This window comes from Geotrypetes seraphini, chromosome 8 (assembly GCF_902459505.1).
Source record: "Geotrypetes seraphini chromosome 8, aGeoSer1.1, whole genome shotgun sequence".
Lineage (NCBI taxonomy): Eukaryota > Metazoa > Chordata > Amphibia > Gymnophiona > Dermophiidae > Geotrypetes > Geotrypetes seraphini.
The window spans coordinates 137,023,898-137,051,492 of NC_047091.1; the positions used below are offsets into that span (position 1 = coordinate 137,023,898).

A 27,595-nucleotide genomic window follows, 5' to 3' on the forward strand; every position below is an offset into this window, starting at 1 on the left:
TCTTCCTTCTATTTTTGTGAATGGAAAGGCTGAGGATGTCAGAGAGTTCAGTTAAAATATGTGCTTTATAAGAAAATATAATAATGTGTTTTATAAAGTTTATAGCATAGCTGGCCTACCCAGTGAGGTGTTCCTAGTGGTGATGGTGGCAGCGTGTCAATGTGTTGAGAGGAAGAGGTGGTCTGGGAAATTCTTCTGAGCAAACTCCGGGCCCATTTCCACCCCCCAGTTAGTCCACTCCACTCAAGTGGTTCACACACTGAGTGGGTCTTTGGGTGTCGTTTTGGGATCTCTTCCAATGGTTTATCTCCTTCTGGTCCAAGGAAGGAAACTTTGTTATCCTTAGCATTGACCTACAGAATATGTTTGTAACAGCGCTGCTTGTGTGGCATTAGGCTATGTAGTGATCGAAAGAAAAAAACAGATATGGTGGGTGTATGAGGAGATTCACATTTCCTGCACAGCTAAGTCCATGTGAAGTTACCTTGTGCTGTATTTGACATCTAGCGAGGTCTCTGTTTGAAAGGAAAGATCTAAACTTAAAAATGAAGTGGCCAGAAGTTATGGTAAAAGCAGATAGTGTAGCTGGTTTTAAGAAAGATTTGGACAAATTCCTGGAGGAAAAGTCCATAATCTGTTATTAAGACATGGGGGAAGTGTCTGCTTGCCCTGGATCGGTAACATGGAATGTTGCTACTCTTTGGGTTTTGACCAGGTATTAGTGTCCTGGATTGGCTACCATGAGAATGGGCTACTGGGCATGATGGACCATTGGTCTGACCCAGTTAGGCTATTCTTATGTTATGTTCTCATCTGTAGGGGCCTTTGTTTTCACTTCTTATTTTAATGTATTTTTTTTCTGGGAACTTATCAGTGTTTTTTATAATGGGAACAAAAATGGAAGAGAATTAATGTGTGTGGGATGAGGGGGTAACTAATTTCTTCAGCTAAATAATTCAATCCACTTCAAACAGACATAGGAGAACTCACGCACCATTCACACACCCTCCAACCAAAAACGTCAAAAGAAAAAAACTGTTCGACAACCTCCTAGCCATTCGAGCTGCAACACTCGACCCCCAACTCTACAATCAATTGACATCGACCACATACTGCAAAACCTTCAAAAAGAAATAAAAACCCTTCTATTCAAAAAACACATAAAACCGAACTAACACAATGAGAACTATCCCAAGCATCACCTGCAACTACTCCATATGTACTTCTGATGTCATGACAATTCAGACATAATTTATGTTATGTTATGTTTGGAATATAAGAAAATTTTCACTGCCTGTTTCTATTCTGACCATTTATTCTGTTTCATGGTCATTACAAAAAATATTTTTTTACATAGGGGGGGTGTCAAAAAATGATGGGCCCTGGGTGCCACATACCCTAGGTACGCCACTGCCTGGAATGGCCATTGTTGGAAACAGGATACTGTGCTTGATGAACTGTTGGTCTGACCCAGTATGGCAATGATTTTTATGATAAGGGCAACAACTGGTGGCTGAAGACCATTGATATAATAATTTTGAACAGCTATTAAACTGAGGGTAGCTATGAATAAAGGTTTGTGGTGCCAAAATTCTAGCAATGGTTCTGAATTGAGTTGGAAAGAAAAAAAAAAAAGAGGCAGGAGAAACTAGTGCACCAAATAAGGACTAAACCTGAATAGTATCCAAGATAAACATGTTCAACAGTGCCTAATAGAAACATGCTGGGCAATATTATGATAATTTGCAAACTACATTATTACACTGCTATGTATTTGGCAAATTAGTGTGAGTATAGCACATCTAAGGTCATTTTGTCAGAGGGCCAAATATTTTCTATACACTGCAGGAGTCAAAAAACAAGATAATCCACAGTACTGAGAAACATGGAGAAAATTAGATCTTATCAGCTAATTTTCTTACCTTTAGTCCAACCAGACCAGACCAGTCTAGTACCTGTGGTTATGCTTGTCAACCAACAGAGACAGAGAACACAAAGTTGTGTTATCGGCCCAAAAAAGGGCACCTTGCAGCTTCGGTTGTTCAGTATTTCAATAATAAAGGAATGGATACACTATAAAATTATAAGGAAAATTTAACATTGGTTCTCTTTCCTTATCCCTCTTCTATCAACGTTGCAATATAAATTCAATATCAAATAGCAATTGATGAAACACTTCTAACTCTTGAAATAAAATCAACAAGAAACTACAGCTTAAGTAGGAATTGAGTGATACTGAGACTTGGGAAGGAATCTAGACTAATCTGGTGGAACTAAAGAAAATAAAATCAGCAAGCAAGACCTAATTTCTCCTTCCTTAGCATCCTTACCAGACCAGTCCAGAATCTGTAGGAAGTAATAAAGCAGTGCTCAAGATAGATGGATATTCTGAAACCCTGTCCTAATAACTTCAGCCCCAGAGGTTGCCTCTGATTTTGTCACCATGCCCAGTCTATAGTATCTTGCAAAAGTATGTAATAAGGACCGTGTTGCTATCCTACAAATATCAGCCAACAAGACTGCTTGCAACTTTGCTCACAAAATTGCCACACTTCTTATGAAATGTGTTCTGTAATTCTGTGCAGGTTGTTTATCTTTAAAAATATATGTGGAAGATATTGTTCTTTTAACTAGTATGTTATTATAGCTTTGATGACTGCTTCACCCTTCCAGTTACCTCTAAAAAGACAATATGTCCAACTTTTGAAAATCATTGGCAACCTCTAGATCAGTGTTTTTCAACCTTTTTTGGGCAAAGGCACACTTGTTTCATGAAAAAAAAATCACGAGGCACACCACCATTAGAAAATGTTAAAAAATTTAACTCTGCCTATATTGACTATATATAAAGTAATTCTCTTGAATAGGAATCAAATAAACACAAAGAAAGTATTTTATAATGCTGCCACCGCCAACAACACCGTTGGCGGCGGTGGCACTCAAGTGGCTAAAGAGCCGCAGTTTGCCGGCCTAGAGACAACACTGGAGGGTGGCCAGCTGTGCACCCCCTTGGGACGTAAACCCGGGGTGGGGCAGACCGCCCCCCCCCCTGGTATGCCACTATCTGTACCTCACTCCCTCCCTATGACCAAAAATTCTCCTTTCTTCTTTTCCCCGTGTACACAACCATCTCTTTCCCTCCCTTCCTCTCTCCAAAGTCCATGCCTTCTGTGTCCAAACACTCATTCCCTCCCCTACCTCAGCATCTCTTTCCCTCCTTTCCTCTCTCCCAAGTCCATTTCTTCTGTGTCCAAAAACGCATTCCCTCCCCCACCTCAGCATCTCTTTCCCTCCCTTCCTCTCTCCCAAGTCCATTTCTTCTGTGTCCAAAAACGCATTCCCTCCCCCACCTCAGCATCTCTTTCCCAAGTCCATTTCTTCTGTGTCCAAAAACGCATTCCCTCCCCCACCTCAGCATCTCTTTCCCTCCCTTCCTCTCTCCCAAGTCCATTTCTTCTGTGTCCAAAAACGCATTCCCTCCCCCATCTCAGCATCTCTTTCCCTCCCTTCCTCTCTCCCAAGTCCATGCCTTCTGTGTCCAAAAACCCATTCCCTCCCCCACCTCAGCATCTCTTTCCCTCCCTTCCTCTCTCCCAAGTTCATGCCTTGTGTCCAAAACGCACTCCCTCCCCCCTTTTGTGTTCCGTGTTTGCCTCCCAGCCCATCTTTGCAACTTTCTCAGCAAAACGAAGCTCAAGCCGCGAGGCTTGTCTTCTGCTTCCTGCCTGCCCTGCCGCGCACAAATAGCCGAATGGAAGTATTCTCCGACGTCAGCGCTGACGTCGGAGGGCAGGCTTTGCTTAAGCCCTCCCTCCAACGTCAGCGCTGACATCGGGGAACGCTTGCGATCGGCTATATGTTAGCTGCAGGGCAGTCAGGAACAGAAGACGAGCCTCGCGGCTCGAGATGTATTGAACTCCGCGGGTCCCCCATCCAGCTCTCTCCTGTCCACGTGGGGCGGACCGCCCCTCTCCCTAGACTTGTGGTACTGCCCTGATGGCGGCCCTGACCATACGGCACACCAGGCAACATCTCGCGGCACACTAGTGTGCCGCTGAACAGCGGTTGAAAAACACTGCTCTAGATAAGACATCCCCAAACCCCCCACCAAAACCTTGAATTCTTCCCATAACTCTCCCTTCTAAATGATGAAGGGACTTATTCACATGAAATGGAGAAACCCCCTTTAGTAGAAAGGATGAAACCATGTAAACACTTGCTTCTACATTATAAGGATCTCTAGATGACAAGAGACTGCAACTTAGAAACTTCACACCAATGATGGTTAAGAGTAGCCTTTTTTCAAGGATTCAAAATGGCAGATGTCACAGACCTCTTAGTACTAAACTGAGACGTCACTCCCGATACACAGAGCACACTGGCAATAAGACGATAGCACGAGAAGGCCGCTACCAAGACTTTGATGGAACCAATTACAGACCCTTCTTGAAAATCTCCTGCGAAAAGCCAAATAAGTGCTATCAACAAAGCTAAAAGAAAAACAGTCCTGCCAGAAAACCATGCTTCAAAAAGTCACAAAATTCCATAAGAGGCCACCAAAATGGACTATTTTCTAGTTTGCAGCAAAGTGGAAATAATCCAAATAACTTTTCTTGTTTAGCTGCGACTGCTCAATAACTAAGCCATAAGACCAAAGGTAGATGGATTTTCTATAACCACAGGTCCTTGAATCAGCAGTTCTTGGCTGAGGATGTTGGAATGGCCACCCTATCTGAGGATATACCAAGCACGCCAACTACGGCCTGTTGGGATCAATCTGGGGCCACTAGCATCATTCAGCCAAGGTGAGAAGCAATTTTCTGAATTACTTCACCTGAGATTCCAGTAGACAGATTATTTATGAGCGCCTCTTTCTTATTTTGCAGAACCAGCATTATCTACTGTTACATATTCTTTTGTTTGATTTTTCAATAGTTAGATATATAACAAAACACATTTACTTTGTGCAATGATTAAAATTACCATGACGGCTATCAATGATCTCACATGGTGCCATTACCATCTCTAATTATGAGCAGAACAAAAATTTTTAAATTTGAGTATATGCTTAAGTTTGCAGGGTTTTCATGTATTAACTGGGGGTTTCTCCTATTATCTGTTGTTTATGATATTACCCCTTTCCATTTTTATAAGATCTGAGTGATGTCACTCTTTTGTTTAATAAGTGGCTTCCTTTGATTTGTGTCTTTCAAATATATGTGCTTCTTTGGCAATGCTATACGACATCACAGAGCCTCTTGTTAAACACTTGCAGTTTTTTAAATGCACAAATCTGAACATCTGTTTTAGTACCTTGACATTCTATACAAGGTTATCATCTACATATGCATTTATATATAGTAGAACATTTCACATGCCAGAACAAAGGCAAAATTCAACAAGCTGGTTCCAGGCATTTAAGAAAAAATGGTCTCTTAAGTACGTTGTTGAATGATGAAAAGTTAACTTACCCTTTGCAGCACTCAGGATTTCCTTCCCATTAAATAACTGGCTGGTGAATGCACTGGAATGCTGATAAAGTTCCCCATGTTAGTTTAAAGCCTCATCTGTCAAACAGGAGACAAAATTCAGCAGCATACAATGCACCTGCTTGTTTGTCAATACTACCATATACTGTATACTCAAATACAAGTCGACCCAAGTATAATATGAAGTACCCTTTTTCCCCAAAAAAAGGACTGGGTGGGGGTGGGGTTAATATTCAGGTGCCCTGCCAGGATCTGTGCCCTGCCCCCTCACTCCCTCCCCTTCCAGGCTCTCCACTCAGTCCCCCTCCCTCCCAGGCTCTCCACCCTGTCCCCCCCCTCTCTCCCGATATCCTGCAGGCCTCCACTGGGCCTGCCATATGGCCTGGTGGGCCGGAACAGGAGGGATCGATCCCTCCTGTCTCCTATCCCGGCTGACTCTGCCAATTTTTTTTTTTTACCTCCCTCCCGCCTTCCCCTGCGTACCTTTTTGAATCCCTGGTGGTCCAGCGGTGTACCGGGCAGAAGCAAACTTTCCGTGCTCTTGCCCTGCACTGAGCCCCTCTCTGAATGGCCACCTCCAGTTCTTGCGGCCCAGCGATGTATCGGGCATGAGCGAACTTTCCTCTCTCCTGCCCAGCGCTGAGCCACTCACTGAATGGCTGTCACGAGTTCTCATGAGTCCCACAAGAACTCAGGGCAGCCATTTAGCGAGCAGCTCATTGCCAGGCAGGAACAAGGAAAGCTCACTCATGCCCGGGTACACCACTGGGCCGCAAGAACTTGAGGCAGCTATTCAGGGATGGGCTCAGCACAGGGCAGGAGCCTGGAAAACTTGCTCCTACCCGGTACACCGCTGGACCACCAGGGATTCAAAAAGGTACACAGGGAGAGGCGGGAGGGAGGTTTAAAAAAAAAAAATTGGCAGAGTCGCTTGGGACAGGAGACGGGAGTGATTCCTCCTGTCTCGGGCCACCCCACCAGGCCATATAGCAGGCCTATATAAATTAGTGCCAATGACTGATTTTTGAGAGTAACAAAATAATGTAGTAAGTAATGGCAGAAAAGACCAGGCCCATCTAGACTTCCTGAGATTATTCTACTTTGGACAGAGAACCATATCATTTAAAAAAATGCAAATAGAAACATAGAAATAGACGGCAGATAAGGGCCACGGCCCATATAGTCTGCCCACCCCAATGACCCTTCCCTACCTTTCTCTGTGAATAGATCCCATTTGGCTTTAAAATCAGGCACGCTGCTGGCCTCAATAACCTGAAGTGGAAGACTATTCCAGCAATCAACCACCCTTTCAGTGAAAAAGAATTTCCTGGTGTCCCCGTGCAGTTTCCCGCCCCTGATTTTCCATGGATGCCCCCTTGTTGCCGCGGGACCATTGAAAAAGAAGATATCTTCTTCCACCTCGATGCGGCCCCTGAGATACTTGAATGTCTCGATCATGTCACCTCTCTCTGCGTTCCTCGAGTGACTTATCCAGCCGTTCCTCGTACGGGAGATCTTTGAGTCCCGAGACCATCCGGGTGGCCATTCTCTGGACCGACTCCAGTCTCAGCACATCCTTACAGTAATGCGGCCTCCAGAATTGCACACAGAATTCCAGGTGGGGCCTCACCATGGATCTATACAATGGCATAATGACTTCAGGCTTACGGCTGACGAAACTCCTGCGTATGCAACCTATGATTTGCCTTGCCTTGGATGAAGCTTGCTCCACTTGATTGGCAGTCTTCATGTTCTCACTGACGATCGCCACTAAGTCTCATTCTGCTTCAGTTCTTGTTAGGATCTCGCCATTAAGGGTGTAAGTCTTGCATGGATTTTGGCTGCCCAGGTGCATGACTTTGCATTTCCTACTTTCCATCTTTTACCTGATCTTTTATTATTTTTATTTATTATTTGGATTAACCACCTTTTAATGGATTTATTAACCCCTTGTAGGAATGTCACACAGGAAACACACACACACAGTCTTAGAGTCGGGATGGAGGCGCTTCCTAATGGATGGTCTCTCACCCTTTTATTGAGAATCTTAGCTCCATTAATTACTTAGCTAATGCTCTACAAGGTTATAATTTCATCATATATTTACAGTGAGGATTATAGCAAGGTAACTCATTTGTTTACATATTTCATGTGCTTCTCAAAGCTACTATCTCATGTGACATAAGAATACATCATAACAGTTACAATAAAGTTATTTGTGTACACTTCTGATATGTCTAAAATCTTACTATAATAATAATAACAATAATAATAACAGTTTATATACCGCAGGACCGTGAAGTTCTATGCGGTTTAAAATTATTAGAAAGATGCTACAAATAGAGTAGAACTTACATAGTTGAAGAATAGTGGCTTGCAGTTTAAGGGAAGAGGTGGAAGATTGTGATGGGAGAGATTGTGCAGATTCGCTTCCTAGGTATTTCAAGAACAGGTATGTCTTTAGGTATTTCCTAAATTCACCACAGCATGTGACAGTCCAAAGGTTATAATGCATGCTCCTTAAGCCTCTCGGGATTAGCCTTAAACTCAGGGCCTGCTTTTGCACTAGGCAGGGTCTGATTGCTGCCCATATAAGGAATACTAAACAAGATAAGGGATAAGATAAGGGTAAACCTGTGTCAGGTTAATATGTGACAGGAGTTTAAGAAAGGGGAGGGGGGAATGCCTCAGCATTCGTCACAAGATGCTAGCATTTTCCTTGCTAATAGAATGTCAACGTGGCAGAGAATGAGAAAGGATTCATACTTCCTTCACAAGGCCTCAGATCTAAACACAAGGCCTTAGATCAGTATGCTAACCTGGCCTGTGAGCAGATCATCATGCCCTGGTTCAGAAATGCATCCCTTCAAACCCTTTCCTATCTCCTACCATCATCTCCATATCATTTCCAACCCTGACTAGAATAAATTAAAGTACCAGCTTTTACTCATTCTACTGGTGGATCATTTTAGGCCTTGTCCGTTTCCTCTTTGAACCTTATCAGACCCAACACAAAATCCAGTATCCTCCCCCCTCCATGTATTGGCAATAAGTTTTCTAACAATCTACACAGCCAACAACTCTATAGTCTGAAGCGTCTGGACTTCCTGTGCTCACTAATATTTGAGTTTTCAACCAGGGCACCTCCCCCCCCACCCCCTTCCAGCTGTCCACTCTGCCAACTTCCATTTAACCCTACTACTTTTTCCTCATTTTCTGAAATCACTGAAGAGTAAACTGCACATCTTCTCTCCTCTTCCAAACTAGGGTTGCTGTTTTTGACCCCCGCCCCACCCACCCTCAGCGCCCTCACCCCACCCCTGGCCCAGCCCCCCATATGCTAGTTTAGAAGGTCAGCTTACAAAGAATCTGGTGGCTCTTAGTTCCTTAGCACTTTAATTCTATTTTCTTTGGGCCACTAGCAGCTTAGCAACATGAGCCTGCTGTCACTGGCCCACCCCAGAAGCCACCTCTCTGCAGTGACTTCCTGTTCATTACATTATATTAGTGACTTCTATGCCGCTTGTTCCCATGAAGGCGGGACCTATGAGAGGTGGCTTCCGAGGCAGGTCAATGGCAACAGGCTCACTTGCTGAGCTGCCAGCAGCCCAAAGAAAATAGAATTGCGGTGCCAAGCTGGTAAGAGGGGGAGAACCACCGGATTTTTGAAAGTTAGCCCTGCCATACCCAGCAGAAGCCACAATTTTTTAAAAAAACTTTCAGACACCTGGACAATCCTCTAAAAAGAGGACATATCCAGGTTTTCCTAGACATATGGGAACCCTAATCCAAACTCATTCCCCCTCCTCTGATCCAATTCCCATCCACCTACTCGGCATTCTCTCTCCTATTGTCATCCCTCCTATCTGTCACATCCTCAACCTATCACACTCTACTGCAACTGTTCCCGATGTATTCAAACATGTTGTAGTAACACCTCTCCTCAAAAAACCTTCATTAGACCCCACATCCCCCTCCAATTATTGCCACATCTCCCTCTTCCCCTTCTTATTTAAGCTACTTGAATGTGATGTTCACCACCATCGCCTAGACTTCCTTTCATCTCAAGCTATTCTTGACCCACTTCAGTCAGGCTTTTGCCCACTCCATTCCACAGAAACTGCCCTTGCTAAAATGTCTAAAGACCTGTTCCTGGCCAAATCCAATAGCCTCTTCTCCATCATCATCCTTCTCAATCTATCTACCTTCGATACTGTTGATTGCCACCTACTCCTCAATATGCTGTCCATGCTGAGATTCCAGGGTTCTGTTCTCTCCTTGTTTTCCTATCTCTCCCATCGCACTTTCAGTGCATGCAATGGTGCCTATCCCACTGTCAATCGGAGTACCTCAAGGCTCTGTCTTGGGCCCTCTACTTTTCTTCAAATATACCCACACCCTCGATGCACTATGGTCTCACCTCGACTCCACCATGCTACAGACATCACTCCCTCGCAACTTAGACAAGAAAATTAAAACTACAACTGGAAACCTAACTCACTTTGAAACTGACTCCCGCGACAACATCACCAAGATACTAGACTCTATTCGCCCATCTGGCTCAAACCTAGACCCCTGTCCACCATATCTCCTAATGGCTGCGAAAGATTCCTTTGAAGACTCCATCCTTCCTCTCATCAACCTCGCTACAAACAGGAAAAGTGTCTGCAAACTGGAAGTCAGCAGTCATCAGACCAATCTTGAAAAACCCCACAGTCGACCCTAACGTGCCCAGCTACTTTAGACCTGTCTCCAACCTACCCTTTGTCTGCAAGTTCCTTGAAAAACAGTGCTAAACCAATTACACTCTTTCATCGAAGAACAAGGAGCCCTATCCACCTACCAATCAGGAATCAGGAAATTCCACTGTACTGAAACCATCCTTCTCAACATCATCAATGACGGAAATTCATGGATAAAGGTAACAATGTCATTCTCGTGCTGCTGGATCTTAGTGCGGCGTTCAACACTATTGACCATCCTCTCCTCCTTGCATGGCTCTCTGAAATTGGTATCCAAGTTGCTGTGTTACGATGGCTCATCTCTTTCCTGAATAATAGATCCCAAAGCATACTGCTCAACAATGTAATATCAAAACCAAAACCGATCAAATATGGTGTTCTCTAGGGGGCTCTGCTATCCCCCCCTATTATTCAATCTCTACATTAGACCTGTCCTAGACATAGCCCACAAATACCAAATACAGATTCACTCCTTCGCGGATGACATCCAACTATACCTACCACTAGGAGAAACTTATGATGCCCAGATCGCAAAACTCCTAAACTGCCTCTCGAAAATCAAAAACTGGATGTCCATCAACAAATTACAATTAAACATTTCCAAAACGGAACTCCTTTGGATCCGCAAAGAACACTGTAACTACATCCGTCCCTCCCTATGCTGGGACTCGACTACCCAGACTCGACAACTGTGAAAGACAAAACACGCAGTCTAGGAATACTCCTCGACTCCAACCTGTTGCTTGCCAAACATATCTCTCAGGTGGTATTTACCTCATTTTACTACCTAAGCCAACTCTGGAAATTAAGGAACTACTTTTCTGAGTCCAACTTCACCCAGATACTCTATGCCTTAGTCCTTTCCCACATGGACTAGTGCAACACGCTATTCAACGGTCTCATGGCGAAGAACATACCACGTCTCTAGTGTATACAAAACACAGCAATCAGACTTCTAAAAACCTCCATCCCCACAACCCTGTCTCCCAGGCTCTGTCATCAGCTCACTGGCTGCCTATAGCCAAACATTGTGTCTTCAAGGATCTGATGCTAGCGTTCAAATCCTTGCAAGACATAGCGCTGGGCTACGCAACAACCAAGCTTCCTCCATACATGCCAAAAAGATCCCTTCGATCCCAGAATGAAATACACCTCAAAACGTCCCCAGCTATACCCTTCAACTGCAAATTGCCAAACGATGTTCCTACTCTCACTTCATACCGAGCCATTGGAATCAACTGCCCCCAGAGATTAGATCCCTTGAAGGACTTCTCAAATTTAGGAAAGCAATAAAAACATACCTGTTCACCTAACTCCCCTACCTACGACCAATAGATGACAAAAGAATGTATATTGATACAAGACCCTCGAAAGGTATCGTGTTAGGATAAAAACTTATATTGAAAAAATCTTGCACTGTAACTATGACTAATTCAACTTGTAAACTGTATATTATGGATATTGGTATTAGATCCCTAGTATGTTTTGAGTTAGGATAATAACTTGTACTGTAACTATGGTAAACTGTAACCTATTAAGTGTATATTGTGTATGTTGACCCATTTCTGGGCTCTTTTGGGAGAATGGGATAGAAAACGAAATAAATAAATAAATATGCTGATGGCTCCTAGATCTACCTCTCCACACCAGATATCTCTACAGGAATCCAAGCTCAAATCTTATGCTGCCTGTCCAACATTGCCGCCTAGATGTGATACCACCATATAAAACTGAATACGGTTAAGATCGAGCTCTTTATCTTTCTGCCTAAACCCCCCTCCCCATATTCTCTATTTCTATATCTATTGCATGTTGAATGTACAGTGCTGCATACACCTGTCAGCGTTACAGAAATGATAAATAGTATGGTAGTAGTAGTAGTAGTATGGTCACTTAAAGCAGATTAAGTCAGCCTTTTTTCAAGTCTAAGGCAGATATAGCAATGTTACTTACCGTAACAGTTGTTATCCAGGGACAGCAGGCAGCTATTCTCACTAGTGGGTGATGTCATCAGACAGAGCCCCGGTACGGACGTCTCACAAGCACGTGTTGCTTGTAGAAACTTAAAGTTTCTAGATGCCCGCACCGCGCATGCGCCGGTGCCTTCCTACCCGGAGATCCGGGCGTGTCTCCTCAGTTCAGGTAGCTAGCCTGAGAAGCCAACCCAGGGGAGGTGGGTGGGACGTGAGAATAGCTGCCTGCTGTCCCTGGATAACAACTGTTACGGTAAGTAACATTGCTTTATCCCAGGACAAGCAGGCAGGTATTCTCACTAGTGGGTGACCTCCAAGCTAACCTCAGTGGGATGGAGGGGGAGTTGGCGACTTAAGAGAATAAATTTTTCAATACTGTTTGGCCAAACTGTCCATCCCGTCTGGAGAGGGTATCCAGACAATAATGTGAGGTGAATGTGTGAACCGAGGACCAGGTGGCAGCCTTGCAAATTTCCTCGATTGGTGTTGATCTGAGGAATGCTACTGAGGCTGCCATTGCTCTGACCTTATGGGCTGTGACCTTACAAGGAAGTGATAATCCAGCCTGGGCATAGCAGAAAGAGATACAAGCCGCCATCCAATTAGAGATGGTGCGCTTTGATATGGGTCTTCCCAACTTATTAGGATCGAAGGAGACAAAAAGTTGAGGAGTGGATCTGTGTGGCTTGGTGCGATCCAGGTAGAAAGCCAAGGCACGTTTGCAGTCTAGAGTGTGAAGGGCCGATTCTCCGTGGTGAGAATGAGGCTTAGGGAAGAATACTGGAAGTACAATGGATTGGTTGAGATGAAATTCGGAGACCACCTTAGGCAGGAATTTCGGGTGAGTGCGGAGGACCACCTTGTCATGGTGGAATACTGTGAATGGTGGGTCCGCCATCAATGCCTGGAGTTCGCTGACTCTGCGAGCGGACGTAAGGGCTACAAGGAAAAGCACTTTCCAGGTGAGATACTTCAGAGGGGCCCTGTTGAGTGGTTCAAACGGGGGCTTCATGAGGTGGGAAAGGACTACATTGAGGTCCCAAACCACTGGGGGTGGTTTGAGAGGAGGGTTAACATGGAAGAGTCCTTTCATAAATCTGGCGACCACCGGATGGGCCGAGAGGGGTTTCCCTTGTAGAGGCTGGTGGAACGCCGCAATAGCGCTCAGGTGGACTCGTATGGATGTGGACTTGAGCCCAGATTGAGATAGGTGTAGGAGATAGTCCAGCACGGAGGATAAGGAAGCTCGCTGAGGTTCCTTTGACTTAGAAACACACCATGAGGAGAATCTGGTCCATTTCTGGGAGTAGCATTGTCGAGTGGCGGGCTTCCTGGAAGCTTCCAAGACCTCCCTCACTTCTTGTGAGAATTGGTGAGGGGTTACGTTGAGAGGAACCAAGCTGTCAGGTGGAGAGACTGCAGGTTGGGATGAAGTAGTGATCCTTGATGTTGAGTAAGTAGTGAAGGAAACACTGGAAGTGGTACTGGTTCCCTGCTGCTGAGTTGAAGTAGGAGGGAGAACCAAGGTTGTCTGGGCCACCGAGGAGCTATTAGAATCATGGTGGCCCGTTCGAGTTTCAGCTTGACCAGAGTCTTCTGGATCAGCGGGAATGGTGGGAACGCATATAGAAATCGTTTCCCCCAGTTCAGTAGAAAAGCATCTGCCTCGAGGCGATGAGGAGTGTAAATCCTGGAGCAAAACTGAGGCAGTTTGGCGTTGTGGGGAGCCGCAAAGAGGTCTATCTGAGGCGTCCCCCATTGCGTGAAGATTTGGTGAAGGGGGCTGGAATGGAGAGTCCATTCGTGCGGTTGTAGCAGACGGCTTAGTTTGTCTGCTAAGACGTTGTTCTCCCCCTGGATGTATACTGCTCTGAGTAGGGTGTTGTGGCGCACCGCCCAGTCCCAGACTCGTAGAGCTTCCTGGCAAAGGAGGGCCGAGCCCGTGCCTCCTTGCTTGTTGATATAATACATGGCGGCCTGATTGTCTGTGCGAATGAGGATTACCATGTCGTGGAGTAGGTGTTGGAAAGCTTGGAGCGCATTGAAGATGGCTCTGAGTTCCAGTAGATTGATTTGGTGTAGTCTCTCCGCATTGGTCCAGAATCCTTGGGTGCGGAGACCCTCCAGATGGGCCCCCCATGCGTAATTCGACGAATCGGTCGTGAGGACTTTCTGATGGGGGGGAGAGTGCATCAGCAAACCTCTGGATAGATTCGAAGAGGTCATCCACCAAAGTAGAGACTGCCGAAGAGCAGGTGTGACTAAGATGCGTTTGGATAGTGGATCGGATGTCTGATTCCACTGTGATGCCAGGGTCCACTGGGGGATCCTGAGGTGGAGTCTGGCAAAGGGTGTCACATGTACTGTGGAGGCCATATGGCCCAGGAGCACCATCAGTTGTCTCGCCGGTAGGGTTTGGCGAGTCGACACCGACTGGCAGAGATGAAGAAGAGACTCCATGCGTTGCCGAGGTAGGAATGCTCGGAGTCGGGTGGTGTCCAGGACCGCTCCGATGAAGGGGAGGGACTGGGTGGGTTGTAGATGAGACTTGGAGAAGTTGGTCTCGAAGCCCAAATTCTGGAGGAAGTAGGTTGTAGCCACGGCCGCCGAAGTGACCTCTGGGGCTGACGGGGCCTTGATGAGCCAGTCGTCGAGGTATGGGAATACCTGTAGACCCCTGTCCCGGAGTGCTGCGGCCACTACCACCAGGCACTTTGTGAAGACTCTGGGGGACGAAGATAGGCCGAATGGTAGCACTCGATACTGTAGGTGCAGATTTCCCACCCGAAATCTGAGGAACTTTCGGGAGGCCGGGTGAATGGGGATGTGAGTGTAGGCCTCCTTGAGATCCAGGGAGCATAACCAGTCGTTCTGCTCGAGGAGGGGGTATAGAGAAGCCAAAGTCAGCATGCGAAACTTCTCTTTGACCAGGAACTTGTTGAGGGCCCGAAGGTCTAAAATGGGTCGCAGGTCGCCCGTTTTCTTCGGGACGAGGAAGTACCGGGAGTAAAACCCTCGGTTCAATTGGTCTGACGGGACCGGCTCGACAGCCCGAAGCTGGAGTAAGGTTTGGACTTCCTGAAGAAGAAGGGCGGTCTGCGTCGAGCTTGAAGGATACTCTCTTGGGGGATGGTCCGGGGGGACCCGGTGGAATTGAAGAGAGTATCCTTCTCTTATGATGGTGAGGACCCATAGGTCCGTAGTTATGGCCTCCCATCGATGGTAGAAAAGATGGAGGCGGCCCCCTATGGGAGAGGCCGAGGTTATGCTCCCGGGGGGGGCGTCAAAAGGGCTGGGGGGCCTTAGGTACGGCCGGTGGCTGAGGTTTTTGTTGAGACTTCTGGGGAGGTTGTCTCTTCGCAGGCTGCCTCGCAGCAGGCGTTTGTCTGGGCATGTAACGCCGCTGGTAAATCAGGGGTGGCCTGGGAGGTCGAGACTGTTGAGGCTTGGGTTTGGGCCGCAGGATGGACTGAAAGGATTTTTCGTGATCCGACAGCTTCTTGGTAACAGTTTCGATAGACTCATCGAACAGGTCAGCTCCAGCACATGGTACGTTGGCGAGTCTGTCCTGAAGGTTGGGATCCATATCGATGGTACGGAGCCATGCCAGGCGACGCATCGCTACCGCGCTTGCGGCGGCGCGTGCCGAGAGTTCGAATGCATCGAAGGAGGATTGCATCAGCTGGAGGCGTAATTGGGAGAGGGAGGCTACCACTTCCTCGAACTCGAATCGAGCTTGGTTGTCTATGAACGGAGTGAACTTGCGGAGCACCGGCAAGAAGAACTCCAAATAGGAAGAGAAAAAGAAGTTGTAGTTTAGCACCCGTGACGCCATCATGGAGTTTTGGTAGAATTTTCTACCAAATTTGTCCATCGTTCTCCCCTCTCGGCCCGGCGGTACAGAGGCGTAGACCTGGGAGGGATGAGAGCGTTTTAGGGAGGACTCGACCAGCAGGGATTGGTGGGAGAGTTGGGGGCCCTCGAACCCTTTATGGTGCACGATGCGGTATCGAGCATCGAGTTTGCTAGGGATCGCCGGTATGGAATACGGCGTTTCGAAGCACTGCATGAAGGTCTGGTCCAGTAATTTATGCAGGGGGAGCCGAAGCGACTCCGTTGGGGGGTTAGGTAAATGCATGGTGTCCAGATACTCTTTGGAGTATCGGGAGCCCGTGTCAAGGGTCACATCCAGATCATCCGCCATTTGTCGGAGGAATGATGAGAAGGACAATTGTTCCGCCAGCGTCGGTCTGTGGGACGGGCTGGCGGAGGAGGAGGCCTCCAGGTCCGTGGACATCGGGGAGTGACAAGGAGAATCGGGCACCGGTGTCTCCTCGTACTCTGGGCCCCTCGGAGGGGACGCCTCTGATGAGGAGTATCCCCTACGTTGCAGTTTTTTCTGCGGTGACACCTCCGAATAGCGTGAGGAGTGCCAGGATGAGTGTCTCGATCGGTGCCCGTCTCGGTGGCGGGACGGGGATCGGGATCGTCTGTGCATCGCATGGTCTCCCGAGGTCCCCAAGTGGATAGGGCTGGAAGCAGTGGATCGCCACTGGGTTTGCGATGCGGGTTCCTGCGATGCTACCCAAGTCTGGTAAGGAGTACGGAGGAACTCTTCCTGACTATGCCCAGGGCTTCGAGTATCGATCGAAGGTCTGGTCCCATGTTGGCGCGGAGGCGTAATGGGTTCTAATGGCGGCATGTCGGTAAGCGAGGCTTGCCGCGTGGGTATCGCCGCCCTCCCTCGTTCGTCCTCGTCGGTTGTCGAGGTCGAACGGTGTGGGGGAGGGGGAGGGGGCGGACCGCCCCTTTGGACCGGTACCGGGAGGTCACCCTGTATGGCAGCGATGAGCCCGGGTCCGATGGTCTGCATGAGCTCAACGAATTGAGCTTCCAGCACGGACCGTAGCGAAGCCGATAGGGAGGGATCCGCACCGAAAGGGGGTCCTCCTGCACGGGCATCGCGCTCCTTCGAGGTCGAGTGCTTCTGCTTAGTAGCTTTCGGCACTTTGATGACCATTGGTGGCACTGTGGAAGGAAGAGGTACCTGAACCGAGGAGACCGGGGCAGGCACCGACGTCGAGCTCGTGGATGGTGTCGGGGCGAGCGATGCCGGTTTCACCGCACTCGATGCAGGAGGAGTCGATGCCGGTTTCGCCCGCACCGGGGAGGTATCAGATGAAGTGGAGGCTGAGGGATCCTTAGCTGCGTCCATCTTGAACATCGATTCCCACAATAGGCAACGCCGCTTGAATGAGCGTGCCGTAAGGGTAGAGCAAGGCCCGCACGATTTCGGGATGTGGTCAGGGCCCAAACACTGCAAACAGCGCCAGTGAGGGTCCGTGAGTGAAATCGCGCGTTGGCACTTGCTGCACTTTTTAAAACCGGTGATTGGCCGGGACATAGGCCGGAAAATCTCTGCCGCGAGGTCGAAGCCCGTGGGCCTGAGCCACGTGGCCGGCCCGTTCGACCCGCCGGAGGAAATAATCTTCTCCTTTTTTTTTTTTTTTTTTTTGAAAAAGAAAAGAACTGTTAAAAGTAATTAAAAGAAACGAAAACGAAAACGCGGACAAGGAAGGCAAATTTAACTGAATTCAGCTAGCGCATGAAGAAGTTGAACTTCTCAGCTCCGCGGAAAAGAAAGAACTGAGGAGACACGCCCGGATCTCCAGGTAGGAAGGCACCGGCGCATGCGCGGTGCGGGCATCTAGAAACTTTAAGTTTCTACAAGCAACACGTGCTTGTGAGACGTCCGTACCGGGGCTCTGTCTGATGACATCACCCACTAGTGAGAATACCTGCCTGCTTGTCCTGGGATAAACCACCTTTTGTTAGAATCATGAACTAGTTCTTGGAAGCTGAATGCAGTAATTCTACTGCTTTTAGAGTCATACCACCACTCCTTACTGGTTATCCCTATTGGCTATCCACATGGCCTATGATGTTGCTAGTTCATGCCATCCTCTTTTTATACATAAAGACCTTCTTCTTTTATTCTGTTATTATATTTTAGTCCATCGCCATTCTGGTACAATATTTCAGGTATCTACCACCCTTTCCATTAAAAAAAAATTTACTGCCATTTTTCCTGCGTTTACCCCTTTGGAGCTTCATATCATGATCCCTATAGAATAGCAGAGCAGTAGATTCGTTTTCACTTAGGGCTCCTTTTACGAAGCCGCGTTAGCTGCTTCAGCGCGTGCGACTTTTCATCACACGCTAACCCCTGTGCTAGCCTAAAAACAACCGCCTGCTCAAGAAGAGGCAGTAGCAGCTAGCGCAGCCAGCGGTTTAGCGCGTGGTATTACGTGTGTTAAACCGCTACCGTGCCTTCGTAAAAGGAGCCCTTAGGTCCTGGATCAGCTTCAGAAGTCTCAGTCAAAAAGAACAGAATGTTGCCATCAGTATGGCTTGAATTTCCTCAGTCCTTTCAACTGATAGAAAAAAGATAATTTGTGATGGAGGAACATGGGATACTTTAAAATATAAAATTGATTTATCACAGTATAAAGATGTTGGTGCAAATTAAACTAAATTGCTTCTCATAATCGGGTTCCTCTGACCAGGGTGAGTTATTGCATAGTGGAAAAAAAAAACAGTATTTATTTATATACCACTTATATCCTAAGGGCTCCTTTTATCAAGGTGTGCTACGGGGGTTAGCGCATCGGACATTTCAACACGCGCTAACCCCCGCGGCACACCAAAAAACTAACGCCTCACCAATGAAGGCGTTAGCGACTAGCGCGGTATTACGCGCGTTAACCGCCTACCGCAGCTTGATAAAAGGAGCCCTAAGTGGTTTACATTCAGGTACTTTATCATATAGAGCAGTGATTCCCAACCCTGTCCTGGAGGAACACCAGGCCAATCGGGTTTTCAGGCTAGCCCTAATGAATATGCATGAGAGAGATTTGCATATGATGGAAGTGATAGGCATGCAAATTTGCTTCATGCATATTCATTAGGGCTAGCCTGAAAACCCAATTGGCCTGGTGTTCCTCCAGGACAGGGTTGGGAACCACTGATATAGAGTACAGTGGTGCCTCGCATAACGGACGCCTCGCACAGCGAACGCTGCGCATAACGAACTTTTTGTCTTGCTCCCTATAACGAACTTCGTTTCACACAACGAAGTCGCCCGAGGGTCCCGGGGGGGGGCGGAACTACTCTCGCCGCTTCCTAATGTGAACCGGGAACAGCAGCACCCTCCTGTCTGAATGCAGTGTTCCATCATCTCCCTCCACCTTACCTTAGATGCCGAGTTTTCCGGCTTTCTTTTTCGGCCAGCCACACACTTTCAAAGAGCAGCACATGCGCGCATGCTCTGTTGTTCAATCTTCTCCTCTGACGCAACCGGAAACCGGAAGTTGCAGGAGAGGAGAACATTGATCAATTTCAGCAGCTGCGCGTGCACAGCTTTTTGAAAGCGTGCGGCTGAGTGAAAAAGAAAGCTGGCAAACTCTGCATATAAGGTGAGGTGGAGGGAGGGAAATGTAGGGCTGCAGAACGAATTATTTTGTTTTACATGTATTCTTATGGGAAAACAGGGCTGCAGAACGAATTATTTTGTTTTACATGTATTCTTATGGGAAAACGCGTTTCACACAACGAACGTTTCACATAACAAACTTGCTCCTGGAACGGATTAAGTTCGTTGTGTGAGGCACCACTGTACTTTGTGGGATAGGCATGTTTTGGTTCTTAGTTTACCCCCCTTTTACAAAACTGTTGTGTGGTTTTTTAGCGCCGGCCGCAGTGGTAACAGCTCCAATGCTTATAGGAATTCTATGAGCATCAGAGCTGTTACCGCCACAGCCAACGCTAAAAACCACGCTATGGTTTTGTAAAAGGGAGGGGTTAGCGTTTAGAGGTGTAAGTACTTTCTGGCAACCCAGTTAAATCTAAAATATAAGTTTCTATGCGAACAGTAACAGGTCAGCACATCCTTACTATACTAGACAATACAATGTATAGTATTTTGATAAAACTTAAGATATAATGATTTCTCCTGAAAGCAATTTTTTATTTTAAATCTAACTTTAGCCGTATGTCTCATTCTGTCAAAGTAAAAAAAAAAAAAAGAAAACAGAGGGCTCCTTTTACTAAGCTGCGATAGCGTTTTTAGCTCGCGCAGAATTTTAGTGCGCACTAAACCCACGCTACACGGCTAGAACTACCGCCAGCTCAATGCTGGCATTAGTGTCTAGTGTGCGCGGCAATTCTACGCACACGCTAAAACCGCTATCGCAGCTTAGTAAAAGGAGCCCAGAGTGTAATCCCAGGTTTGATAGCTGAGAAAATGAATACTATGAAGTATGCAGTTTAACAGCCTATCACATCTAACATCAAAGGCGGGAAAACCTAATATAAAAAGGCAATACTGAAAGCTGATAGAAAAAGATAAACTATACCCGATTACTGCAAACCACCATATTTCATATGTTGTATGGCAGGGGGAGGAACAATACAAGAAACAGTGTATGAAACTGTTACCAGTAAAGGTCCAAAAATCCCCTAATTTCAGGAGAACCATCCAGCACAAATATCTCTGAAAAATATCTTAGCTACCCTGTTTCCCCGATGATAAGGCAGGGCCATCAAATAAGACAGCCCCCCCTTTTTAGAAAAAAATGTAAAATAAGGCACCCCCCCGCAAATAAGCCACCCACCGATACCTGCGCTTACCCGAATCGGGTGGTACGGTGGGTGACTCCGTGTGGTCCCTCCGTCTACCGTATTTGCCTCCATGGCTGCGTGCCGCGCCTCGTCATGAAGTGAAGAGGAGGAAGTGACAGGACTGCAGCGCGCGCACGTGACTCCGCGCAAGGAAACACAGGCAGCTTCCCTCATCCCTCCCTAACGGAGACTGCAGGAGTTTGTTCACGGCCAGAACATCCAAAAGTGAGACACGCAGACAGGTTTCTTTTGCTGTGAGCAATACCACTTACTGTATATAAAGCCTGTTTAAAATGCATACGGTATATAAACAATGGTTTCACATTGTCAAGTCCCCTCTGATGCTGCACTACAGAATAATCTCTTTACTGTGTTTCCCTGATGGAGAACATTGGGGACATTAAATGGTACAATATATGGTATGATGGATAAAGCTGGCCATACACGGTACGATTTTTCGGCCGACCGATTCTTCAGCCGACCGTTTTCTTCCTCCAACAAACGCATTGCGAACGTACCTATCGCGAACGTAATAAAATTCTGTTTTTTTTCAACAATAACTGTGTACTGTAGTCTTCTTCATGGGTAAATAAGGCATCCCCCTGAAAATAAGCCCTAGAGCATATTTTGGCCTTCCAAAAAAAATAAGACAGTGTCTTACCATCGGGGAAACAGGGTAATAACCACATACTTTCACTTAGTACAAGAACCAAAGTTGAGGACAAGGAAACAAAGAACATATGTTATTTGTAAAGCATAATCACTAAGCATGGCAAAGATGTTTAAGACTTCACTTCTGCCTGTCACCCAAATGTCAAGGCTAGAACTCTGAAAAGCTTATCTTTACAAGGCTCAGTGAAGCCATAAGAGGGTTCTGGGGGGCTAATACTCCAAAGATTTTCTACTGTAACTTTTATATAATTATTACTGTGAGTGAGCAGGGACTGATAAACTTTAACTGACCCATGATTTATAATGCTGGGCTCAAAGTCCTGCTAATTGGAAACCTCTGAATTATAAAATGTATTTTATTGTACTTAATGTGGGATGCATGAAACATGATGTAAATCTATCGACACACATTTTCCTGGCTACTACTCATTCATTCAATTTCATCAACTACCGTACCTTGAACTTTTGATTAGTTCCTTGAACTGCACTGTATTAGCATAATAACATAACCAAGGGGGAGAGGTTGCAGTTAGAACGAGCTCTGATCCCGGAAACAATCAATGCATGAACTCAGCAAAATAACCTTTTTTTTTTGTACAGATGTGGATAATTTTAACTTAATAATATAAAGAGAGTAATTTCTGAAAAGCAAAGAACAAAGGTGAACAACAATAGCTCAGAGGGAGTGCAAAGCAGAGAAGTAATCTATAAAAATAAGAAGTATGGCCAAATGCTTGGCAGTTAAGGATTTATGTGAAACAATGTACAGTGATGCATTTGGGATGCAGAAATCCAAAGAAGCTGTAAACAATACGAGGTGAAAGGCTGAGGATCTCAAGATGGAGGAACAATATGATAAAATAATTGTCCAAGCCAGAAGGATGCTTGTTTGCATAGAGAGGGGCAGGGCCGCCATCAGAAATTTCTGGGCCCCTTACTGAGCAATCCTATTGGGCCCCCCCACGCACCCCTTCCCCCCCACTTTTGTCCGGGGGAGTGCTATCAGGAAATCGGCAGGGGACAAAAAAAAGTATGACAACAGTGTTTATTGTTTATTGTTGTGCACAGCAGAAGCATAATACAGGAATTTGTGCTATGGTGGCCTAGGACCAATGTTTCCTCTAAGGATTGATGAGGTGTGTGCAAAAAAAAATATGCATGAGCGACAAGTTACATACTCCACAAATTTATGAGCAGGCACGGAGGACGCATTTTTAAACAAATGTAGTTTATCCTTGTACTCCTTATGTATTTTTAATCATCTATGGATATGTTTGTATGTTTATTGTTCAAATGGTTTTATTTATTTCCCCAAATTTATTTTTGTTATACGCATTGAAAATATTTGATATTGCGTTTAAATCAAAATCTCAATAAACTTGAAACTTGAAACGAGTGCCTGTGAGATTGTGGGAGGGTTAAATACTCAAAACTTAGAAGAATAACAATTTACTTAAAGTTTTTGCTACGCCAGCTTTCTGGTATCTTTACATACAGTGGCGTACCTAGCATATGTAACACCCGGGGCCCATCATTTTTTGGCACCCCCCCATCTGTAAGAAAAACATGATTTTTAGTAACAAACCACATGTCACACATGAGTACCTAGGAAAAGGCAGCATCTTATATATTGCAGTGAACAGTACATCAATACACCCATTGTAAAACTAAACAAGCCAGACCAGCACAGTCTACATCGTCAATCCTAACAGAAAACCATGTCTTTCAAACACACAGAACACAGAAAACACCTTCGCCTAGTATGTAATATGTAATGTAATGTAATGTAATGTAATTTATTTCTTATATACTGCTACATCCGTTAGGTTCTAAGCGGTTTACAGAAAATATACATTAAGATTAGAAATAAGAAAGGTACTTGAAAAATTCCCTTACTGTCCCGAAGGCTCACAATCTAACTAAAGTACCTGGAGGGTAATAGAGAAGTGAAAAGTAGAGTTAGAGGAAAAATAAAAATAAAATAAACATTTTAACAAGACAGCATTGATCTAAATACTTTGGAAGGTAGAAGAGAGGAGAGAAAGGAATAGAAGCAGAAGGGGGAGCCGTTGAACAGTAGAATTCTGGAGAAATTTAAATGATAGAAATAGAACAAAACAAAGACAAAAGGCAAAACAATAGATAAGATTAAAGATAAATCATAAGCTGGAAAGAAAAATAAAATAAAACTTTGTCTTCAATCCACGGTTTCAGCGTCAGTGATGAAGTGGAGCAAGTAAGTTTAGGAGGAGCGATTGACGTTTCCAGAAAGGGCTTCTTCAGGGAAGAGACTTGGCAGACAGTCCCAGGATGCCTATGTCTCCTCCCCTGCGATGTTCTCCCATCCATGCATTCCCTCCCAGACACACTGCCCGTGCCCCAGCCGCTCCAAGGAGGCTGCCCCAGATGAGGCCCACGGTGAATGCAGGATTCTCTCCTCTGCGGGAAAGCCGCCCGGAGCCGACAGTCGATCTTCTTAGCGGATTGCATGGGGGGAAGAGTTCACACTCTTGGTAGGATCGGGTCTGTGTGCTCTCGGTGGTTGTGGCTGGTCTCGTTGCTGCTTAGGTGTAAAAGCAGTTGATCTCCACTGCTGCTGATATTTAAAAGCAGGCAGATTGATCTCTCCAATGGACTGCAGGGGGAGGAGTTCACACTCCTGGCAGGATCGGGTCTGTGGGCTCTTGGTGGTTGCGGTAGGTCTCGCTGCTGCTTGTATGTAAAAGCAGTTGTTTTTCTACTGCTGTTGATATTTAAAGCAGGTAGATTGATCTCTTAAATGGGATATAGGGGGAGGAGCTCACATGCCTGGTTGGATCGGGGCAAGGGCTCCTATTATAGGCTGCTTAGGTGTAAAAGCAGTTGATCTCCTACTTCTGATAATATTTAAAAGCAAGCATATTGATTTTTCCAACGGAATGCTGGGGGAAGAGCTTACTTGTTTGGCTGGATCAGGGCAAAGGGCTCTCGGTAGTGGTGGCTGGTCCTGTTGCTGCTTAGGTGTAAAAAACAGTTGATCTTCCTAGTGGACTGCAGGGGGAGGTGGAGCTCACACTCTTGGCTGGATCGGGTCTGTGTGCTCTTGGTAGTTGCGGATAGTTCCGCTGCTGCTGAGGTGTAAAAGCAGTTGATTTCCCACTGTTGCTGATATTTAAAAGCAGGTAGATTGATCTCTCCAATGGACTGCAGAGGGAGGAGCTCACATGCCTGGCTGGATCGGGGCAAAGGGCTCTTGGTAGTGGTGGCTGGTCCTGCTGCTGCTTAGGTGTAAAAGCAGTTGATTTTCCTAGCGAACTGCAGGGAGGGTGGAGCTCATATTTTTGCAGGACCGGGACTGTGGGTTTTTGGTGGGTTGGTCCCGTTGCTGCTTAGGTGTAAAAGCAATTGATCTCCCACTGCTGCTGATATTTAAAAGCAGGCAGATTGTCCAGGGAGAGGAGCTCTGCACTCAAACTGCCATCCTCCTCGCCTCCAAGTCATCACAAACGAACCCCTCTCCCTTTTGCAAAACTGTAGTGTGGATTTTAGCCACGGTGGTAACAGCCCTGACGCTCATAGAATTCTGAGCATCAGAGCTGCTACCACCACGGCTGGCGCTAAAAAACACTCCACAGTTTTGTAAAAGGGGGGATAAAATAGAAATACACAGTTTCAACGCTCTAGCTCAGAGATGCCCAAACTTTTTGGGCTTGCGAGCTACTTTAAAATGACCAAGTCAAAATGATCTACCAAAAATAAAATTAAAAAACACAAAGCACACTATACGCTGAGAAAATGTTAATTATCATTCCTATTCTGGGTTTTTTAAAGAGGTCAAGGCAGATGACTCTATGCATTGTCACCTCAGTAACAACCATACAAAAATAGACAAATATACCCCCCATCCTTTTTATTAAACTACAATAGCAGTTTTTAGCGCAGAGAACTGCGCTAAATACCCAGAGCTGTTCTCGACGCTCATAGGCTCCCTGCACTAAAAAACACTATTGCGATTTAGTAAAAGGGGGCCATAGTGCAAAATATTGACAGCATATATAAATTCAGACACATTTTGATCACTAAATTGAAAATAAAATCATTTTCCTACCTTTGTTTGGTAATTTCATCTGGTTGCACTTTATTCTTCTGACTGTGCATCCAATATTTCTTCCCTTCTTTCATCCTCCTGTATGCTTCCTCTCCTCCAGACCTCATTCCCTCCCCCAACTTTTTCTTTCTTCCTCTATGTCTGTCTTTCTCTGATTCCGTGCCCCATTTTTTGCTTTGTTTCTGGTTCCCTGTCCCCCCTCCTTCTTTCTTTCTTCCTTCCTTCCTCCGTGCCCCATTTTTTGTTTTTTTTCTGTCTCCCTGTCTCCCACACACACACACACACCTTCTTTCTTTCTTCCTTCCTGCCTCCCCCATGCCACCACCGCTGCGGAATAGGCTGCTGCCGCTGCTGCAATCGGGAACAGGCCGAAATCTCCCTGCTTCTCTTCTGCACGGGGCCGATCAACTCTCGCCGCCCGATGTCAATTCTAACTCGGAAAGGACGTTCCGGGCAGCCAGGCAGCGATTGGCTAGCCAGAACGTTCTCTCGACGTCAAAATTGACGTCGGGCCGCCGCGAGAGTTGGTCAGCCCAGCAGGGAAGATAAGCAGGGAGATCAAAGACACGGTGCCGGCCTGATCCCCGATGGCAGCAGTGAGAAGGGAAGGGAAGCAGGTTGGGCACCACTGCTCTAGACGAGAACAGTTGACCGCCCCCCCCCCTTGGTACGCCACTGGAGCAGCAGCGTGTCTGGCCGGCTCATTCGTTCAAAGCCGCAGGTGGCGGCTCCTTGCGAGATCTGCGCCTGTGTCTGAAGCCTCTCTGATGGTGTGACGTCAGAGAGGCTTCCGATGCAGGAGTGGATAGCGCAAGGAGCCGCCAGCCCGCGGCTTTGAACGAACGAGCCGGCTGCTGCTCCAAAAGGAAGAGAATGATGCAAATAAAACCTGGAGAGCCACACGTGTTTGAGACCGCTGCCTTAGAGGGAACACTGCCTAGGACCCTGGGGGAGCCCGTGCCCCCTGTCACCTCCGGGCCCCTGAATGCAGGACTGGTAGTACTGCCCTGATGGCGGCCCTGGAGAGGGACATAACCAGTAGAAGGAAGAAGGTAATAATACCCATTTAAAAGTCATGGTGAGACTGCATTTGGAGGACTAAGTTTAGTTTTGGAGGCCATATCTCACCAAGGATGTAAAGAGACTCTAAGCAATTCAGAGTAAAATAGCCAATATGGTATGGGATCTCTATTAGAAGACATGAAAAGAGAGTGGCTTCCTTGAATATGAATACCCTGGTGGAGAGGAGTGACAGAGGACATATAATACAGACCTTTAAATTACTTGAAAGATGTTAATGAGCAAATGAACTTTAATGGGGAGACTACTGAACTAAAGGAAACTGTAAAGGACAAAAACAGAGGACTCCTATATGGAAGAAAGATGGAAAACATTATAGAGTACAGTATTTCTAATCATAGAAAAATATAAATGACTTAATCAGATCTAACCTAACCAACAATGGCAGTATGTGTTAAATGCTTTCTTTATCCAGCCAATAGTTGTTTATATTATCCAAAGCTAATAAATTCTGGATAAATTAAGTTTCTATAATCCTCTTGAATCTCAAGGAAGCCTCAGCCCCACCACTCCACCGCTGTATTATCTTGTAACTGCGGGAAGCATTACGTGGTGACTCATCATTGGCCGACCATGTTGATGTTTGGACGGCCAATGATGAGTCACCACGTAATGCTTCCCGCAGTTACAAGATAATACAGCGGTGGAGTGGTGGGGCTGAGGCTTCCTTGAGATTCAAGAGGATTATAGAAACTTAATTTATCCAGAATTTATTAGCTTTGGATAATTGATCAGATCTAAAGCATCTGGGGATAGAAGCCTTAGACTCAAGGAAGGGGATGCATTTCCAGCAAATATGGGAACTATTTTGGAATACACTGACATGTGCAGCTCACAGCAGGATTTTGAATGGTTAATCTTTAGTCATATATT

At 46.1% G+C, this 27,595-nt stretch overlaps 1 protein-coding gene across 4 annotated transcripts in view; it reads right to left on the reverse strand.

Annotated features, from left to right (window-relative positions):
• GNB1L (G protein subunit beta 1 like) overlaps nucleotides 1-27,595 on the reverse strand; it is a 171,229-nt gene that overhangs the window by 136,498 nt on the left and 7,136 nt on the right. For 3 of the 4 annotated variants that reach the window (XM_033953968.1, XM_033953965.1, XM_033953966.1), the window contains exon 2: nucleotides 5,472-5,567. The gene's annotated coding sequence lies outside the window, so the exon portion shown is untranslated. Of the gene's footprint in view, nucleotides 1-1,922; nucleotides 2,048-5,471; nucleotides 5,568-27,595 lie in introns of those variants that run through there. The other variant, XM_033953967.1, reaches the window with a different exon arrangement.